A 14,919-nucleotide genomic window follows, 5' to 3' on the forward strand; every position below is an offset into this window, starting at 1 on the left:
ATTTGCTAATTCTAACCGGATGTGATCGATTTGGCCTCAATCACTAAAAATATATTGTAATAACGAATGACCATTTGTCAAAGTTTGGTTAAAATCCTCTTAAACTATTGTGGGCTAATCGGGACTGGGCCTACAGTTTAAAGTGGAATCCGAGCCACTGTGCATCCACAGGGAATCAAACACGGGACTCTTGATTATAAGCCGACACCAGTACCACAAAAACATCGCCAAGGCGAAATCATTTATGTATAGCTATTTAAACAAACATTTAGTCAGCAGCATCTATTACTCCAAACAAACCTCTTGTTGTTGTTGTTGTTTTTTACGAACTCCCTGGCATGCCCAAACACGAAGGTCACAGCAGTTCTTGGGCAACAACAATGCAAGCTTGACCTCGGTAATTTCTTGGTCTTGGCCTTCTTAAAGGTCTCTTAACATCCCGTTTTCTCAATCAGGATCTTGGATCATATTTCTCTTCCATGCGAATACCAAATGGCCTCTTACCTAGAGAAGTATACTGGTACTTTTGTTATACATACCTTGTGGGAACAATTTACAGAATTGTTAAATTACAGCAATCAACAGAGCTGGGTTGCGATGAAAGGTAAAACATGCTGTGGGGAAAGGTGCCCTCCTTTTCACGAAACCACCTCCTGCTTCTTCTGTCATATTTACAATGCCATACTGTATTGTTACTCACGAGAGGTTAGCCACTGGACGAACGCGACTGACGAAGCCTCCTTTCCGCCTTTCTTACAAAACTACAGTACGGCTGCGCTCTGCAGTCCACGCATGCATATGAGAGCGCTCCTTTACAAATAAGGCTGGTTGACCGTACCGCATTAGGTTGAAAGCGAATAGATCCGGATACATGAAATCCAAACTTTCTCTCAGCCTGGTCATACATACATATATTTTATTACTAAAATATTAATCTGAGAGCTGTGGATAACACATTTTTTTATCTTACAATAGTTATTACGGCAGTTTGAATTAGTTCACGAGCTAATTGCTAATATTTCTGTTCCTTCTGTTTTTCATAAACATTTTGGGCCATATGTCTAAAATTTTAGTTCATGTTTGTCAATTTTATTGTTCATAAACGCGCCATCTAGTATTAATATTGTGTAGACGTGCAAAAATTATTCAGATTATTGGTTTGTTTCAAGTTTGATGAGGGAACGAACGTTTGTTCATTTGGTGAGAGTTACGATACGAAATGTTCAAGGAAAGCGACCACTTCAGATAGCTCTGCAGTGCGCAACACGACGCTGTATTGTCATTGCCATCTCAGTGGCTGAGCGCGTTACGTGGTCGATTTTCGATTCTGCCACCGAAGTTAACGGATTCAAATCCCAGCGTGGGCACGGGTGTTCTTTGTGAGTGTCATTTTCATTATATCATCACTCATCCTCGTCGTCGCGATTGGCCAAAAGTAGCTAAATAAGAAAAATACAAGTATAACACTGCTGTATTGTTTGGCAATAACATCACGGGCGTCCTCAGGGGGGAAAATGGGGCAAAATTGACGAGGGTTCCTCTATGTCTAATTTGTGTCAACCAATACAAGTTAAAACAACCAGTCTTATAGAATAGAATAGAATAGAATTTATTTCCAGTATGAGCCTTTACAGCTATACATACCATACAAGTGAAAAATTTTCGTGCACTTTCCCTACACCCTTCTTCCTTTTTAGTCTGCTTCCACCTTCACACTGCTTGGGAGTTGACAAACACTATTACATTTGAAAAGTGATTCCTAAATTTTCTCACATTTATTTATTACTTTATTTATTTATTTAGTAATCCTCCCCCTTTCACACCTGTTCGCTACCCCCACTGAGCTTCTTTGCTCTCTTTACCCAGGTGTAATGTAGGAAAGTTCCCAGATTCCTTATTTGCGCCTCCCCCCCTCTGGGTCTCTCCCTCCTAATAACGCTTGTCATTATATTCTGAATGTTATCTTCATTTATTTCCCTGAGATATTTTTGTCTTGCCTCCCCTGTTTCTTTGCACTGGAGGAGAATGTGAAATTTCGTCTCGTCTTCGCCTCATAGTTAACTAACTATAAATTGGATACCAAGGTCCTTGATTCAAACACAAATCCTCCCGATTCAGCGCGTTTTCTTCGTACCTCAAATTCATGGAGGCGAAGAATGGAATTGTAACAATCAAATAATTTCATCATCGAAGTCATTGTTTGGACTCAAATCACAAATTCATACGTTAGGTGATGCTCAGGTATCCCCGGCAATCCCATGTGCACGCGTATGTATAACAACACTTATTAGCTCTCGCCCCGAAAACGGTCCAGTCAAGGTCCAAGCTCCCCTTTGCCTCCTCCACACCCCTGGCCCTCCAGGCTTGTTGCACAATTCTTCTAAGCTGCTCAGACAACGTATCTATGCGTCGGTTGAAATTGTTGCTTATTGGCAACACTGTAGATGGGTGGCGTGACCTTGTCTGGACTGTTTTCGTGGAGAGAGCTTTAGAGATAGTAATTTTGGAAATCGTGATAAATGAGAATTGTGACCAAACGCTGTAAAAATAAATGTATTCGATATTTTAAAGACAATTAAGTGTATCAACGCTTTTATAATCCGCCATAAAACGCGAAATGTGTGTGTCTCCGCGAAAGAAGAGTGCAGTTACATTTCTTTGAAATATTTTCGAGTATAAAAAGAAAATCCAGGTTGTATTACGGTGTACTTTCATCAGAAAGCCTTCACATACTCTTGCAATTGTTTTTAAATAGTTCGTCACTTCTCCATCATGGATGTCCGGAAGGCGGGTGGGGGGGAGGGGCAAGAGGGGCCACGCCCCCTGAAAAATGAAGGTGCACCTAAAAAGTATATATTTCAAATATCATTTCAGTGTCAGTTATTTATGTTAATTATTATAAGGGTGTTGAAGGAACATGATAATTCCAGGCTGAAGTAGTGTTTTTTGAGGGGGCACCACTATTATGGGGGGAAAATTCCTCCGTTGCCCCCCCACCCCCTTTTGGAAAAAATCCTGCAAACGTCCATGCTCTCCATTGATTTTTTTCTTTTATGTTATGGACACATCAGCCCAAGTTCCGTAACCAAAACAAAACTGACGACAGGGTCCTAACAAGAAAACAAAACATGTCTGTCAAAAACCTTCCTCACTCAATTTTGAAACTTTTGCAGTAATGGATCCCTTAGCAAGAACTACAACTATCCCAAATCCGAGGCTAAAATCTCCATACTATAATTAACAATTGAGGATGTAGAGGGGCACTCAGTATCCATATGGACAAACACAGGGCAACACACCCACACAGGATTATACTGGCCGTGGATTCAGGCGCCACAGCTTCGTTAACCTACAAGGCTGCATTTACCACGGACTAGTATATAGAAGCGAGGTTGACTTTTCGGTGACTTCAATATTGCTTCTATCACAAAGTGCTAAATTTCGTTCTTAAAATTCCAAGTTCTTAATTTTAAAATTAGAAAAGCTATCATCTGAAATTATGGATTGGGGTGATTTCGAATCTGACAGAGGGGTGTGTAAAGCACCGAAAAGTCAACTTCACTGGTAACAGCTTCTTGCAGGCCAACGAGGCTCTGGCGCCTGGATAACCATCTGTGGAGTCGTGTCGTCCTGTGTTCTGTGCGTGCTGAGTGCCCCTTAACAGCCTCAAATTTTAAGAGATAACGAGTTTTTAGTCCTCGGAGACAGTATAGTCTTAATTATTTTTAAGTAATGAATGAACGAGTTTTAAAAATTAAGTGGGTGTTTTACTTAAGGGGTTTATCCCAGTTTTGTGTGACGGGCAAACCTAGGCTATGTGCTGATGGGTCTGGTGCGAGGCACACCCAGCATCCACCAAACTCTAAAACTAAATACTAAGAACTCTAAACCTTGCCTTCCTACCCTAACCACATAGGCATTATTAGACCTAAGCGGATTAATCCAGCTCGCAGGATTTTTTCTCAAGGAGGAACGTCACAGAAACTTGTTATTGATTGATTGATTTGGTGTGTTAAGTCCACATTATGCACAGTAAGGCTAATCGGGACTGGACCTACAGTTTAAAGTGGGATCCGAACCACTGCATGCCTCCACCGGTTATCGAACCCGGGGCCCCTTCATTATAATGCAACGACGCTACCACTGCGCCATCGGGGATGCCCTCAGAAACTTATTATTATTACTATTATAAATATTATTTATTATTATTATTATTATTACATTACTATTACTACTCGTTTTTCTTCTTTTAATTACGTACATACATTTGTAATTTCTATATTCTACTTTGCATTAACTATATATACGTAATAACCCGTGGCTCAACAGCCCTTGAGGGGCCTTGGCCGATCTCCCGACTGCCAGTCTCCCTCCCACAATCCTACCTAGAGGTGTGGAGATCTTCAAGCGGTAATGGGGTGAAGTGGGGTCATCACGTCGAACCCCAGTCGTTATAGCAGATTTCCGAGACCGGGTTACGCTACTTACTCGTAGCTCCCAAATTTCCTCACGATGGTGGGTTGCCACCGGTCCTATGCGCAGGTCGAGAACCCAGAGGCTGAACCCAGGCGGATTCGAACCCATGCCGTCCCGCAGTCTGAGCCCAAAGCACAGCACCTTAGACCGCACAGCCACGGAGGAGGACTTTGCATAACCGTATACCTAACATTAATTCATGCAGGACAAAAAGCTGTTTTTATAGTTAGATAACACTGGTCAACAAATTTTAATTTTTTTTTTGCGACATGGATGAAAATTCACTTTTCTTTATCAATTCATGATGCTGAACACGAAACTGACAATGAAAATGCCACTTGACTTCCGGTTTAAGAATTATACGAGGTATTGTCGAAAAGTCGGGTTTCCCAATGTTCTAACGTAGTGGAATGACGTATGCTTGGTGTGCATGTGACTTTTACGCTTGAACTGTATTATGCGAACAGTACAAAACGTGGGTACATTTCCATTTGCCTTTCCAAGTAAATTCATGAATCAAAGTTTTTACATTAATCACAAAATAAATATTTTCTACTATACTACTGTATGGTGTGTTCTTTACTACTTATGTGGGATTAAATCCGCTTCCTCTTTGCTTCCCTCTTGTAGTGAAGTTCAGGATCATCCCTGGTTACTGTCCAGCAATAGTCGGCAAGCATTCCTCTACTCCATTTCCCTTGGTATCTTTTCTCCATTACAGATATTTGTTGGTGAAAATGCTCACTGTGTTTATCACTTACCTCCCCACAACTTTTCGGGAAGAAATTGAGATGAGAGTAGAAAATCCAATTTAAGGAACATATTGCAACCCATTTTTTGATACGATGAAACCAAATTATTTACAAGTTTTTCATAGTCTTCAGCACGTTTGTTTCCCAAAAAATTGTTGGAGACTTCTCCGAAAGAACTCCATGCACCTTTCTCAACATCACTTAGCAGGTGTTCGAAGATCTCGTCCTGGTGAAGTTGACGAATTTGAGGGCCCACAAAAATTCCTTCCTTGATCTTCTGTTCACTGATTTTTGGAAATTTGTTAAGTAGATATTTGAATACCAAAGAGTTTCGATCCAACTTTTTGACAGTTTTTCATCACACCAAGCTTTATATGAAGTGCAGGAAGTATAATATTTTCAGATTCAACGAGAGGTTCATTATGTACATTCATATTTCCAGTTTCCATACTTTGACGTAATGGCCAATCCTTTTTAATAAAATTAGAAGCTCTGTCTCTGCTATTCCATTCGCAGAGGAAACAGCAATATTTGGTATAGCCTTGTTGGAGTTCAGTTAAAATAGCAATGACTTTCAAATCTGCACATATTTTCCATAGGTATGTACCTAGTTGTTGTATTTAATTGATTGAAGGAGGAATTTTAGGCTATCATACGATTCTTTCTTTTACACAGAATAACCAATAAGGATTGACGTCAATTGATTCCTGTTATGAAGCAGTACAGCTTTTAGACTTTATACCGATGCATCTATGAACAACCGCCACTCTTCGCAGATGTGCTTAATACCCATAGCCCCCAATAAACTATCAATATCACTGCAGTATATCAGATCTCCTTCGGTAGAAAAGTATTCTTCCAACATTTTTTGACCGTCACGATAAAATGACACCTTCGCATTACTAGCCAGAAAATTCCATTGTTGAACTCTGGAGGCTAATAGCTCTGCCTTGGCTAACCTTGTGCTGTTCTGTAAGTATAACATCACCTGCAAAGTCCGGATCTGTAGATGTGGAAGGTTGTGGATCGTACGGTTCGTCTTGTGAGTCTACGGAATAAGATTCAGGGGGTGTTGGAACAGGTAGTTCATTACTATGCGGCACAGGACGAGAAGCAGAACGAATATTTGGAAATACAATTGTCTTCTTTTTAGTATTGGACATACGTTGTATTGATGGGACCATACAAAAAAATAAACAATCGTCTATATGATTAGTGGGCTCCAGCCAAATCATGGGAATAGCAAATGGCATCAATGGTCTTCTGTGATTCATCCAGTCCAGCCGATTCGTGTAGCAGGTCTTACAACGGAAATGTGGAGCCCAAGTCTTATCTTCATCTCCGAATTTGCAGTGTTTACCGAAATATAGATTGTATGCTGTTCTTACAGCAGGGGTAATATTTCTCCGCTGTCCAGAAAATAAATGTCAACCTTACCAGAAACGGAACACGTAATACGCAAACATGATCTTCGATAAATGCACACAATCAACCTAGTTTTATAAAGCCACAATCACGCCTGCACAAATTAACACCTCACAAAACAATGAATAAAGAGGTTTTGTAGCTGGTCTTGAACAGTTCCCCCTTTCCTTACAACAAATAAAAAAAATAAGATAAGAAAAGAAAAACTCAACATTTACTTCTTACAGCTATGCAATACCATATATATAGGGAACTTCTCCAAATCAACAATGCCCTGTAACTCAATTATAATTAGTCAATTGCGATTTTTATCTACAGTTTCGTATTTAGGAGACCAATACTGACTAGAATTTATATATATCACTCATGTCGCATTTTGGCTGTTGACCAGTGTAATCAGTGTAAAATAGACTGCAAGCTTAAATGTAATCCTACTTCAAATAATAATAATAATTTAACGGCCTGTAAGTCGCAGAAAACAATACATTTTGTTATAAAATATCTACAATTTCACCATTCTAATTACATTAACTTTTTCTAGAAATCTCAGGGGTGAGGAGGACCATGTTTAGAGCTCGTAGCATTTAATTTTGGAATTTGGTGGAAGTAGAGCGTGCCTCGCACCAGGCCCATGAGCTGATATACCCATATTATCAAAATCAATGGAATCTGACACCATAAACTTCGTGAAACCACAAAATAAACTTGAGTGTTTACTGAAAAACAGGCTGCGCGTTATTTACAGAAGCAGACAAAAGAGGGCGCCTCAGATGGGAAGCAAAGAACTTGTGTGAGTGAAGTAGAGATGAACAAGTTCTCTGTTTCTAACCAGTAGATCTAGGATTCAACAAACCAGACTATTTTCAAAGGCCCATTATGGCAGAGACAGACAGCGAGTCTAGTGAAGCTTTAATAATTGTTAGAAACTGTCAGTAGTATCGTGGAAGATAAAACTAACTTAATTAAAATCATTTCCTAAACACGAAAGGCTTTGTTTTCTTCCTCCTTCATCACTCTGTTCGAACTAAACAGCTAACGTTATCAGAACACGAACGTATCCATTCGACTATTCTGCTTTTCTGGAGTAGAGGAAAATGTGTACAGTTACTTGCAAAGAATGAGTCCGTCGTCAGGCATATCCAACTCCTAACACGTCACGAAAATCGGTTGCTAAGAGCCCTAAGTCTGGCCTCCTAACCTAACAACATAAGCATTATTAGAATTTTAACTGTAAAAATAAGGCTCCTAACCTACCAACATATGCATTAATAGAATTTTAACTGTAAAAATAAGGCTCCTAACCTACCAACATATGCATTAATAGAATTTTAACTGTAAAAATAAGGCATGTTGGGTTAGGAGGGTTAATTTTGGTGTTATCAGCATGTTTTAGCAACCGCTTTTCGCGTCGTGTTAGGATCTGGATTGCCTACCGACCGACCCGCCAAGAAAGAGTTGAAAGGAGCTTCTAGCTTCATCTAACGTAAACCAAACTGAAGTATGTGCATGACAATTTCACCACCGGCCTATTCACATGTACCAAGAGGGTGTTTGTATTATGTGATACACAACATGCTACGACGCGAGGGGTTCCGGCCTGGGCGTTCTTTGCGAGTGTCCCTTCATTAATTTGATCATATCATCACTCATCCTCATCTTCGTTAAAAAAAAGTGGCAGAAGAGCCAAGTAAAATAAAAGCAAATCATTCAATCGTAGGTGATTGATTGAGTTGGTGTTCTAAGTCCACCTTACGCACAGTAAGGTTAATCTGGACTGGACCTACAGTTTAAAATGTGACCACTATGTGCCTCCACCGGGTATCGAACCCGGGTCCCCTTGATTACAAGGCGACGACACTACCACTACGCCATCGAGCTGGCCATAATCAATCTTAGGTGAAACGTTGCATATATTGCTATATTTTGTTATGTCGCTTTTCAACCACTTTTGGCTAATTGCAACGATGGGGAGGATTCGTGATTATATGCCACTGATGAATACTCCGGCCAGACCAGAACTTGAAACTTGGACATTTGGTGGCGGGACACCGTTCTTCGATCACTCAATTTTTGGCGAATGTTTTGAAAGAATTTTGTATCAATTGTTTCGAACACGAGATGAAATAGAGATTTTCCGAAACGAGATATACAGTACTTCCTCATTCCTGAGATTAGGCTAGGATAAATTTGGACCAGTCTCGGTACCATTCACGTTCGGAGTGTGTCCCATTATTATGCAGGACTTTTTTCTCTTTGTAAGTCTGCTTGAAGTTAATTTTCTACTCAGATACGCTAATCGGGACTGGACCTGCAGTTTAAAGTGGTATCCAAACCACTGTATGCCTCCAAACCCGGGACCCCTTTCATTTGCAAGGCGACGACGTTACCACTACGCCATCAGGAAGGCACCCTCTAATATACGAAGATATATTCCTTAACATAATATTATGGTAACATACAGTACTTGCTTTACAAATCAAATAAATGTAAGTAGTTCTTTCAAAAGTAATTATTTGAGCGCCGATCCGAATGCATGACTGACGAAATCAAATATGAGTTGCGGCGTGATGAAAAATTCGAATTCACTGGGTATCGTCCATTCATTCCCCACATCACCACTCCAATCAAATCACTAACCCTGCCAATATTTTTCTAAGCCTACGATCACCCAGTACTAACAAAAATAGAGTGGGCTGAATACTCACCGTTTTCACCTTAGAACGCACACCTTGCTATTTCACGTCACACAGTCACAAGAATCCATGTCGACAATTCCTTGTTCCGTACGGAAGGTTTAAGGCTTGAAAAGTGACTAGCCTGCGACACAACACACGTACCAAGTCACCAAAAAACACACGAACTTGACGAGAACGGACGTGGTTTCCAGAACAACTACTAGATGTCACTGCGCTAGTAAATGGATCCTCCGCTCTCTAAAGTCAACGTAAAGATCGTAAAAGAGGCAAAATGCCTTACGAAAAAGTGAGCAAATAAATATCGGGTAATAAATATGTTAATAAATAAAATCGGAGCACCTTGTTGGTCTTAAGGGGACGGGCAACACAAAACACTCAGAAGCGTATGTCTTTCCGATGAAGATAACATTAACACGATTTCTCGGCCAGATTGCTTGCTAGCCGAAAGCAAGCATGGAGAGTGAAAGTGATTGCGCGTGTACTCACGGCCGCGGACTATAGGGTACTGAATCAACAAACGAAAGACAATGTATTCACCTCTTTCTCTCTCTCTCTCTCTCTCTCTCTCCCCTCCTCGATCTGACGAAAGAACTGGCTTTTGATGAGGCTGAGGCGGGGAAGCTGAAGACCTGTGCTAGTTTGGGTTTTCCGTCGCTTTGAATTTTGAGAGCCAACCAAATTTCGCAAAAAAAACTATGATTGTATGCCCATGTGATACAAGCAGGCATGTCCATTGGCTATATACATCCATCGAGGGGAGGGATACATGTTCTCGACTCCTTCCCTAACTGGAGGATTATGTGTAATCGTGTATGGCGTCAGAGCGTTGCACGTTCAATTTAATGTTAAAGGGGTTGTAATTACAGTTCTTGCTGAAGAAAAACCCCAATCACCTGTGTTGGAAGCGGGAGGGAGTGAGTAGGCGACCTTGAAAATTGCCGACTTCTTAAGAAATGCCACAAGCGAGCAAAAAAACATAAAACTCCTAATAATGATATGATGGTACCGGGCTTGGAAAAACCGAGACCACAAACAGATCAGAACCTACTTCAACAAAAAACACAGCACTGGCAAATACAATATGCAAAAGAATCATGAAATTTCCAAGAATGCTAGTGAGTACAGGATTGGGACATGGAAGTCCAGCAATCCAGATTTTCACATCTCGTCTCTTCGAGATTGGACTTACCCATCCATTACCTTTATAGCTGGTATATTACCGTATGTGAGTGTGTCCTACGTGGACGTCCGGAAGGGGGGGGGGAGAGAATGTGAAAATAAAACTACATGTTTCACGCATATACTTTCATTTGTCACAGTAATTTATATCATTATATGGCGTTCCAGGAACATGTTAGCTTCTAACTGAAGGATGTTCTTGAGGGGGGGGGGTAACGCTATATGCCATGTTTGCCCCATTGAAAAAAATACCCTGCTTTCCCCTCCCTGGAAAAAAATCATGCGGACGTCCATGATGATTATTATCTCAGTGTTTCACTCACAAACAACTATGAACAGCCGAGCATATTCCAAGCATCACAGTCACCACAGTCAATTAAGAAACTGCCCACTTTGAGATTGAACCGTGAACGCTAAATTATTTAATTTTAGAAGAATAAAACTTACTTACGGTTCCTTTGTACTGGTAAACGTGAAGCCTGCCGTATTATCTCCTGAGGAAGGTCACCTGCAAAATAAAAACAGATACTTTATAAGTATAGGAATCTTACAAACGTAACATGTAAGTACACATACTTAAGATGTATTAGCTCCAATAATTTTGAGAAATACAGTAAAACCTCGTTAATCCGGACCCGGATAAGCCGGACAGGCAAAAGGCAAAAAAGAAAAGCAGAATGCAAGGTTTTAAATGTGGCTAGAAGTCAACAAGAGAACTTCCAAAAAAAAAAGGCAGTCAACCACTGATGAAATTCTGTTTCCCGCAGACTTTGTACTGTACCGTATAGTGTATTTAGGCCTATGCCCTCTAAATACACCATAATAAACGTGTTTTGTTGCTATAAACGGAGTCTTAATACACTTTCTACTGTTCTTTTAGGTAGTGTTGCCCACGAGACGAGACTTTGGCCTGTCTCGTCTCGTGGAAATGCTGTGAAATGGTGTCTCGTCTCGAAAATATTCGTTTGGCAAAGGGACACATGATCAATCTCGTCTCGTCTCGAATTTTTAAAAGCCTGTCCCGTCTCGTCCCGTGGGCAACACTACTTTTAGGTTATTTCAGTTAATCCGGACTTTTAAACCGGTCAACTTATCCCCCATTAGTCCGGATTAACGAGGTTTTACTGTATTCAATATTGTCTCAGTTGCTTCTGTGCCTTGATTCACCTATTTGCACTTAAAGTAACCAGGGCGGGGACAGGAACAAGGAAAGAAAATTGAACATCGTTAAACGTTTATAGTCAATGGGAAACAGAACGTCGCATTTCTATGTTTATTAGTTATCGCGACGATGATAATAAGAAACAGATGAAATAGCAAACGCGATGGATCATCCATGATCAGATGAGGACTAGAACGCGTAACTTTCAGATGAGAGACTGAGTGAATAGAGAGAAAATGACGTAAAATAAAACAAACGAGTTGTCAAGATCGAACTCGCGATTCCAATACGATGTTCAGCTAAGAACATTACGAATGTTCACTACATATAACACAGAGGACCAACAAACCACATAAAATTATTCTGATACAAATGTGGTGAAATTTTACGAGGATTGAGGTCTAAAAGTGTACTACAGAAGTGTAATAGCGAATGACAGCAAAAAATATAATTGGAGACAATCGGTTAAGAACGAAGGGAACATTACCGATCTGTGTTTCCATTGGAGAGTGTCTCGTTAGCCCACACTTCTATACAGTTCCAATTCGGTACAGTTCTCCCAGAATGCAACGCAAGGAATGAAATTGAGTATTACGAAAAAAGAATGTCCCCAATGACCCTGCTCTGTTGTGCAAGCACCAGTTTATTCGTTAATAGTGAATTCTCCTTTCGTTCCACATTCCAATGGCGTGATACGTTTCAAACTTTCCCTCCTCTTGGTAATAAGGATGACACCGAGAATTGCTCCCATCTCGATATCTCGTTCTCGTATCGAGTTGTAAATGATGTCTCGTTTCCCCTCCAGGTCTCGTCTTGAATTGATTGATTTTCTGCCCCTTTTGGCTAATCGCGAAGATGGGGATGAGTGATGATATGATAAAATTGATGAAGGGACACTCAAAGAACTTCCATCCAAGCCTGGGCCGGGATTCGAACCCGGTACCCCTAGCTTTGGAGCTGGCTTTGCTAACTCGCTACGGAGGTCGTATCGTCTTGAAATGCATACTATTATAAGCAAGGAACACAAAGTGTCACTGCCCGGGTTCGATACCTGGTGAAGGCACATTGCGCAGTGGTGTGGATCGCACTTCAAACTGTAGGACCAGTCCCGATTTGTCTATCTGTGCTTAAAGTGGACTAAAATCTCAAAACTTAGAGCAATTTTAGTTTGAGTAAAATTTCTAAATATCATATATTCTAGTTAGGCAGGGTCTCGAACAAAACCGAGATCTGGACGCTAAGTCTCGTTCGTATATCGTTCTGGGTACCATTCTGACCAGGAAAAATGACTGGTGGAAGCAGAGAGAGATTGGTGGAAATATTGGGAAGGGGTAATATATTTACTATACCACTAAATACCATACCAAAATAAATTTGTGTAAATATTATTTCTTTTGATAGGGCCGTTGCCCCGCCCCTCTTGGCGCCATCACTGATCCAAACTTGCTAGATCTTGACAGAGGAAACTGAAGATCAGATTTCAAGTGTTCCTTGGCAATGTGAGATATTTAATGTGGTCAGACGACCGCATGGAGACACACTGGGCCGCATACCGCAATTACCCGAAATGACGAGAGTTACGCAATTGTCCAACTGCCTTCCTGCTGCAAATGACAAAACGGGTACTATTCCAGTTTTCCCACTCTTCGCTTCATTGTATAACGGTTTAGGCTGTTGGCCACGATCCAGCACATGGAATTGCATAGCAGGGCAGCCATCTTCCTGTTTGACATCTTGGAGTACGTTTCCGTGCATGCTAAACTATGGGGTTGGGGGGGGATTGGGGGGGTTGCATGGATCGTGTACATTTGGCGTCGCTTTCCTGCCACTTTTGATTGATTGACTGATTAGGTTTATTTTATTTTGCTTTTCTGGAACTTTTGACAAATCGTGAAGATGAGGATGAGTGACGATATGATGAAAGTGAACCGTGCCCAGGCCAGGATTCGAACCCGAGACTCCTGGCGTCTGTGCTAACCACTCCATCAAGGAGGTCGGCTGCTACTTTTGGTAGTCGCGACAATGACTAGATAAAAGTGATGAAGGGGGACACAAAATACTCCCATGCCCACGCCGGGGTTCAAACCGGGGACCGTCAGTGGCTAGATCGTGATTCCCAGAATGCAACGCGCTCGGCCAACGATGCCGCAAATATCTCGTTCTCATCTCCATCTCGAACGGAAATCTCAATCTTGTCTCGAAGTAACAGATACAAAAAAATGTAAAAACAACAAAAACCAAGGAGTCCCGGAGTAGGCCCACTCCACAGTGATTCGGATCCAACTGTAGATTCAGTCCCGATTAGCCTGTCTGTGCATAAAGTGAACTTCAAACAAAATTTAACAAACAGAAACAAATTTCTGAGAAGTATAAGCATCCAAATTTCAATATCTCTAAGTGAAAGGGCTGACTTCCCGTAAGCATCCAAATTTCAATATCTCTAAGTGTAAGGGCTGACTTCCCGTAAGCATCCAAATTTCAATATCTCTAAGTGTAAGGGCTGACTTCCCGTAAGCATACAAATTTCAATATCTCTAAGTGTAAGGGCTGACTTCCTGTTAAGCAACCAAATTTCAATATCTCTACCAAGTGGTATGCCCTACATTCTTACAGATTAACGAGGCTGTGGCTGTCTGAACTGACAGTCCCTGTGTGTTGCTTGTGTTGCCCTGTCCATGTGCTTTATTTCATCCCCATATGGGATTAGCCTACGGGATTCATTAACTGAAAAACTTGACTCAGGTCAAACGACCACGGGATTTCAACCTGCCGAGTGCAATGCCTGTTAGCTTTAACCATTGTGCAATTCCGGCACACTGAATGATTTCATGTACCTGTTGCCTATTCCTGTCCCTTTACGCCTTACATAAGTCCAGTTTAAGAGAAATTCCCAATAAGCTCACACTTTGTTCTTAGCTGCATTATAGCCAACAGCGCAAAATAACCCACGCGTCAAACACACATAACCTCATTCGAAATGCATCGCAAGTACACTTCTTGCAACGTATGCATTACGTGACGAGACATCACTGTTGAGGAGTGAAATCTTGACAATAATTTTACAAACAATTGTTGCAAAACAACCCTTTCTAACGCACATGATGTAATTCGCGCCTACTAGTTTAAAAAACGGAACAGGGTACTTTCGATTAATTCGAGTCGATTTTTAAACAAAATATGTGACATAATATGCAGGAAAAAGGATCAACGAGCTCGCCTTTCTCTTGCA

General features: G+C 41.0%; 1 protein-coding gene across 8 annotated transcripts in view; it reads right to left on the bottom strand.

Moving 5' to 3' along the window:
• LOC145996494 (very long chain fatty acid elongase AAEL008004-like) overlaps nucleotides 1–14,919 on the bottom strand; it is a 305,519-nt gene that overhangs the window by 89,813 nt on the left and 200,787 nt on the right. For 5 of the 8 annotated variants that reach the window (XM_083133011.1, XM_083132998.1, XM_083133030.1 and 2 more), the window contains one exon: nucleotides 10,980–11,036. The gene's annotated coding sequence lies outside the window, so the exon portion shown is untranslated. Of the gene's footprint in view, nucleotides 1–9,358; nucleotides 9,888–10,975; nucleotides 11,037–14,919 lie in introns of those variants that run through there. The other 3 variants (XM_083133007.1, XM_083133040.1, XM_083133017.1) reach the window with 2 other exon arrangements.

Source organism: Lepisma saccharinum, chromosome 1 (genome assembly GCF_977018435.1).
Source record: "Lepisma saccharinum chromosome 1, izLepSacc3.1, whole genome shotgun sequence".
NCBI lineage: Eukaryota > Metazoa > Arthropoda > Insecta > Zygentoma > Lepismatidae > Lepisma > Lepisma saccharinum.